We start from the raw sequence: 6,540 nt of genomic DNA, 5'->3' as shown, positions 1-6,540 counted from the left end.
CTCTCCTCTCCTCTCCTCTCCTCTCCTCTCCTCTCCTCTCCTCTCCTCGTCCCCAGATTTTATGCTTGTGTGTGACCACTGAGGATGCAGTGAAAAGCTGGTGGCTGATTTCTCTCCAGAGTCTCCTGCCTGTACTGGTATCCTGCAGTTCAAAAGGGTTTTCCAGCCTTGATCTTAGCCTTGCCATATGCCTGCTGGGATGGATAATCAGGTATTATATATGCTGTGACTGCTCCTGATAGTGATGTTCCATGTGTTAACACCTACAAGCTCACAGAGTCTTTGCACACTGAGGTGTGGGTAAATTCTGTCCCCAAAAGCTTGCTCGGACACTTCCCAGGCTCAGTGCAGGTTCCCATCTAGACTGCGGTCATGGCTGGCAGCATCACCTGGAGAAGATGAGGCAACATTGCAGTGGCTTTTCAGCATCAGCCATGTTCCATGAACTTGCCTTGGAGCTGGAGCTGCTGTTAGAAGTGATTAGTGAGCTTTCAGTTCCCTAAGGAGCTCTGCCCCTCACTGCTCTTGTTCCCATTACAGCTGCAGCAGGAGGCTGCCTTTTCTGTCCCTTTCCCTTCTGCTATCACCATGTGCACTTTGAATTTTTTTATAATTTTTCTTTTTTTTTTACACCGGGGATTCTCTTCCTTTTTTGTCATCTGGGAGAATGATTTTCCTTACGCTCTTCTCTATTTAGGGCTGTGGGGGAGGAAGTGACTCAGCCTTCCCCCCCCCTCCCCTCTGCTCTGATTTGCACCGTCATCCCTTGGTGGCTTTGCCGAGTTTTTCTCTGAGCACCTCCAGTTACGCTCGCTTCATTCAGCAGGAACATTCCTGCCTCCTCGCCACAGGTTCCGGCAGGGAAGGGCACAGTGGGGAAGGATGAGCCCTCAGCAGGATCTTCCCCTGCGCCAGGAGGAGAGTGAAGCGGCAAGCAGGACGTGCTGCCAGACCTGTGGCAGCTCCAAGTCTCTGTGGCAGCTCCAGGTCTCCTGTCTGCTCCTCACCCGTACGGACATCTGTGGAAGAAGGGCTGGCCAAATGAAATTTCGAGGGCTGCCCTGGTCACACTATATAAAAATGATGGAATATGATGTCGTGGGCTCTCTCAGGAGGGGAGGTGGCCTGGGTTGTGCTGCTGGCACTGCTGGAGGATGCCCTGCTCGCTGGGGTGATGGTGGGAGAGGTGGGTGTGGGTGATGGATGGATGGTGACGCCGGCTCCGTGCAGGACTGCTGCCAGCTTGCCTTTCATGGCATGGCTGAAATGGCTGCGAAATACCAGGGAGGACACGCTGCCTGCTCTGCTCTCCACTGGGCTTTCAGACATTGCTGCTCAGCAAGGAAGCCAATAAATCACTCTAAGTGATACCAGGCATTTGGTGTCCCATGTTCTGTATAAAAAAAACAAGTGCATTAATTTCAGGTTAATTATTCTCCTACCCTGGAAGCCAGCACAGCTCTGCTTCTCTCTAAAGGGGAGAAGGGTAGATAAAAAGAAGATGAAACTCCCAAGCCCCCCAGAATCTTTCCTCTCTGCTCCCAAATCAGTTACTCAAACCCTGAAAGCAATTTCGATCTGCTGAGGGAATTCCAAATGCATCGCTTACTCTTACGCTTTATAAAGCTGTTGGAGAAGGAAATGTCCCCTTTGTCCCAAATTATTCTTCTCTCAGATTTTATCTTCTCTCAAAATTCCACTTTTGGGAGTAGTTGTATGTGATGGGGTCCTTGCTGAGGTTGGATGGGATCCAGTAGCACCAAAGATTGGAGGTGTTGGTACGAACTTTCACCGTGACCCTGTTGTGCCACAGACTTGAGAAGAACTGGAAAGAAAGCAAAGCCTTTTGGCATGGGGGGTGGTGTTCTCATGCTACATGGTACCAGCAGTGCTTTTGATAGTTTGCTGGGACTAAACCAAGCTTCTGCTTGTCTGAAGCACCTCTAAGGTACCTCCAAGTGCGCAGAGGCTACCGGGGAGTCCTCACATTGAACAGCCTAAAACTGGCAGCAGAGGTATTGTGATGAGTGCTCCAAAGCAGGGCCCAAAATCTTGGGGTAAGGACCACAGAGCCCAGGACCCAGAAGTTATGTCTGATCTCTACTGGGATCTCTCTTGGCTCAGCCCTGCCTAGTTCAGCCAGATGTTTCTGAAGAAGGTTTAGGAGTGTTGCTGGATGCAGGTGCAGTTGCCTGGGAACATCACTTTGTCTTTTCTGTCCAGTTCTAGCTGTTGTGGCACAATACAGGCATTAAAAGCAAGTTTTATGCTTTAGACTTGGGTCCTAATAAGGTGGTAGCTGATGTGAAAAAATGTGTAATTGAGGAATTATGGAAGTTTGGCAGCCAAGCTGAGTATCTGCATGGAGGTGAAGGATGTGCTGGGAAACATGAAGTTGATCATCGCCTAGAAATAATCCAGTAACCCATCTTGGGTTTAGACTTGCTTGAGTTCATCTTTTTTCTTCTTTTTTAAGAAATCCAGCCACATCATGAACCTGTCCTCACAGCATCCTGCGCTCTGCTCGGGCCATATTAGCTGCCTTCTGAACATCTCTGTCTATTGGTTAAAGCATTAGGAGGAATTTCAGCTTGGAAGCAATGGGTTTGATTAGCCAATTATTTTAACAAAAAAAGCTGTGAACTTTGATTAAAAGTACAGAGGGAGCTGTAGTCAGTGTTTTTTAATGTGCTGGAAGGGAGGTTAGAGCACATAACCAAATGAGAGCATTTGTCAGGATGCTGATGAGGGGAGTTTGGAGGCTGAAGGTCAGCGTTGTGCATGACATCTTCTGCTTGACCTAGGAATATGGAAAATTATTTGTGTGTATTTAGTGGGGGCTTCTGGTTTTTGGCTAGTGAACTGCAGTGAGTGTAGGAACTTCATGGCTGCATGAACACACAGAGGACAGTTGAGTCTGTATGATGCTTTTCTTGTGTGAGAATTGGGTTTAACTTGGATCAGTCAGTCAGTGGAGTAATTACATCCTGAAGGACTTCATGAATTCAGAGAATCATACAGTCCTGGAATGGTTTAGGTGGGAAGGACCTTAAGATCATCCAGTTCTACCCTCTGCCAGGGGCAGGGACACCTTCCACTATCCCAGGCTGCTCCAAGCCCTGTCCAACCCAGCCTTGGACACTGCCAGGGATCCAGGGGCAGCCACAGCTGCTCTGGGCACCCTGGGCCAGGGCCTGCCCACCCTCCCAGACAGCAATTCCTTCCCAATATCCCATCCAGCCCTGCCCTCTGGCACTGGGAAGCCATTCCCTGCGTCCTGTCCCTCCATGCCTTGTCCCCAGTCCCTCTGCAGCTCTCCTGGAGCCCCTTTAGGCCCTGCCAGGGGCTCTGAGCTCTCCCTGGAGCCTTCTCTTGTGCAGCTGAACACCCCCAGCTGTCCCAGGCTGGCTGCAGAGCAGAGGGGCTCCAGCCCTGGAGCATCTCGGTGGCCTCCTCTGGACTGGCTGCAGCAGCTCCAGGTCCTTGTGCTGTTGGGGACTCCGGATTTCAAGGCAGCTCTGCAGGTGGGGCCTCTCCTGAGCAGGGCAGAGGTTGGATACTCCACAGTTGGCAGGTGAGAAAAGCTTGCTGGTATCAACACAGCTGTGTGGACTGCAAGCAGGAGACTTCACAAAACCATCCCGTGCTGTTTGTTGTTGTTTGGGTTGTTCTGAGGATCTGTTGTGGGTTGTAGGGGCAGGTGGGAATATTGGTGAGGTGCTGAGAAAGAAGCAGCTTAGAAAACAGTGTAGATGTACCAGTGAGGGACTGTCTGCCTCCTCTGTTAAGAAAAGCAAATGTCTTTTGGAAGGAGGTGGTTTGATTCAAATCAGTGCCAGGAGGGAGACCCAGAAGCCCAAGAAATGGGGTGACTGGTTTCTGTGTTCTCGGCTGGGGGGATGGCCAAATCAGAGACAGGCAGATGATGGCACAGGTGGGGAGGAAGAGCCAAGAACAGGTCAGGGCAGTGAGCACATCCTCCTCTTTGCTCTGCCCTTCCTGCTTGCTTGTTCTGGGGTCAAACATCTGGATGTGTTCTCAGTCCAGCCCCCACTCTGGGCCCGCAGGTGCAGCTCTTTCAAGTCCTTGAGCCCCAAGGCTGCCAGGATGGGCAGAGCTGATGGCAAACCATCCAGGAAGGAGGAGATGGGTAATAAAAAGCTTCTGGCTCCCTTTCTACAGGGAAAAGTGCGTGCATACCCTGTTCAGCACTCGCTGCATGGGACCATCCTCTGCCTCCCAGAGCACGCAGCTTTGCTCAGTGGGATTGTTGTGTACTTGAATTTCATGTCAGCCTGTTTCCTCTCCTAAAGGTCAGCCTGACCCCTTGCTGTGTGAAGAAGTTTCTTTTGGTTTTGATTAAGCTTGAAGTACATCTTTCTTGCTTTTAGTCCTGAAAGTCTGGGCTCGGGGAAAGTCTCCCTAGGTAAGATCCTGGAGTTATTCTGGATTGAAGTAAGCTCTGGAGGTCCTCTTGTCCAGCCCTTTGCTCAGTGCAGAGCCAGCTTCTACATCAAACCTTCTCAGGGCCTCCTCCAGCTGAGTCCTGCTGCTGTTTCCAAGCTGCACACCCAGATCTCACACTCGAGTTACGCGTTGGCTGCTGAACCACGGCTCAAAGCGAAGGAATTTTCCAGTATCCCATCGGAGTTTCCCAAGCTTCATCTACCGATCCCCAGACCTGGAGCTGAGCAGCTGCAGCTCCTTGCTGCTGGAGAAGGCTTTCTGCTCCTGGTGTTTCCTGTGCTCCTGGCATTCTCCTGCTGGGTTTCTCAGCTCCTGGGGGATGTCACCACTCCCCGGCCGAGCGGCAGCGTGCATGTGCCTGTGTGTGCTGGGGAGGCTTATCGCCAACTGACCTAATTATTGTAATCTTGCTCTTCCCTAGATAGTGCAGGTTTCCTTGGCTCTTGGGAGGCTTCATGGGTTTTTCCAAGCTGTTCTTTGATTTATTGTCTGTCTCTTAATAACAGTATTCTTTCACTCAGGCAAGGTGAAGCCTGAGAATGCGGGTTGTAGCCAGAGAGAGTGTAACACTTGTGAGCTGCCTTTCCTGCTCCAATGGCCATCCTGCTGCGTTTGGTGGTCCCAGCCTGCCAGGCTTTCCAGGCAGCCCACCTCCAGGGATTTCCTTGCAGCCGTGCCCTTCATCGCAGCTCCCTCCTCTTCCTCTGCCCAGATTGTACATGTGCATCCTCTTATTGCAGAAATCTCTGTCTGCCAAAGTTAACAGGTGAAAACTGTGCAGTACCACTTTCTGCCCAGCTCTTGGATGCAGAGTTGTTGCCTGTCCCTTTTTTTCTTTAGTTGCCTATCGCATTTTTTCGTTACCTATTTCATTTTTTTGTTGCCTATCCCATTTTTTTCTTTTCTATCCCTTCTTTTATGTTGCCGATCCCACTTTTATGTCCCTTATTCCATTTCATTCCCCGTCTCATTTGTGTTGTTCTTTCTGATCCCTTTTATTCTTTATTCCCTATCCCATTTCTTCTTCCTTTTGCCCTCCCTGCTGTGGTTTCTCCCTTCTCTACCTGCCCCTTTTCCTGATTATATTATGTTTGTTTGGCTACAGGTATAGGCCAGGTGCTTTTTAGAAGTGCCAAATTCTTTTTTTTTTTCCAGCAGGACAGGGATTTGCAGCCTGATAACAGGATTTAACATGTACTTCAACTTCAAAAAAAATAAAGGCTAGGAGAGGAAAAAAAAAATTAAATCCAGCCCAACAACAAAACATTGCAACCTGGGATGAATTTCCTCCATTCATACACTTAATTTTCTTCCTGAAAGCCATAGCTGGGATTTATCCCTGTGCTGTCTGAGAGCTCCAGGGTCCCCATTGGGCAGAGAATAACCCACCTAACATGGTGCCTCCTCGCAGGAGCAGGGCTTACTGCTAAGCTTCCTGGTTAAACCACCTGATGGGATCAGCAGAGGTTAGCAGCACCGCAGGGGCTCAGTGGCAGAGGGCTTGGAAAACAACAAGTCAGCAGCACTGCCCTGAAAACCTGTTTTGTTTGGGGTTTTTTATCCCCTCGCCCCGTCTGAGATCCGGTCGGACCTGAAAGGGAGTGGGAGAGGATGGAGCGGGGGCATCATGCAAGGCTTTATCTGCGTCAGGGTTTCTGCAGCCCTGGGTGTTATCTTGTGCAGTGCCTGATAGTCTCTGGAGAGTAAATATTTTCTCCTGGGGCAGAGCAGCCCGTGGAGGAGCTGTGAACAAGCCAAAGCAAAGGCATTGCTGGGAGGTTAAAGACTGGAAGGGCACTGGGCTTGTGCCTGGTGTTCCACCTTGCCTGCAGAACTGGGGCTGCACCAGTGCCCCTTCTTCTTGGGGGAGTGTGGGTTCCCATTTTCCTTATTTCCCTCTTCTTTAGAAATAAAATATATGTCTGAACTTCCCTGAGGTTCCTGACTTTCTAACTTACAAGTGAATTACAGTAACACTTTAAATTGCATCTTCTTTCCTGAAGCACTGCTGCATCCTTTGGGTGGGTACCCCAAGCTGCCCTTAGATTCTGTGAATACTCTTCTACACCAGGC

General features: G+C 50.0%; 1 protein-coding gene across 5 annotated transcripts in view; it reads left to right on the top strand.

The window, feature by feature from the left end:
- The window catches only part of CTIF (cap binding complex dependent translation initiation factor), a 143,383-nt gene that overhangs the window by 3,751 nt on the left and 133,092 nt on the right, over window positions 1-6,540 (top strand). For 4 of the 5 annotated variants that reach the window (XM_042028197.1, XM_042028196.1, XM_042028195.1 and 1 more), the window contains exon 1: window positions 2,178-2,182. The exons of the other annotated variant lie outside the window; for it this stretch is intronic. The gene's annotated coding sequence lies outside the window, so the exon portion shown is untranslated. Of the gene's footprint in view, window positions 1-2,177; window positions 2,183-6,540 lie in introns of those variants that run through there. 5 annotated transcript variants of the gene reach the window in all.

Source organism: Corvus kubaryi, unplaced genomic scaffold, assembly GCF_017639235.1.
Source record: "Corvus kubaryi isolate FWS band 111438036 unplaced genomic scaffold, C.kubaryi_AGA036_p1.0 37308, whole genome shotgun sequence".
Classification (NCBI taxonomy): Eukaryota; Metazoa; Chordata; class Aves; order Passeriformes; family Corvidae; genus Corvus; species Corvus kubaryi.
The sequence above is the reverse complement of the archived record's forward strand: the minus strand, read 5'-3'. Positions and strand labels throughout refer to the sequence as shown.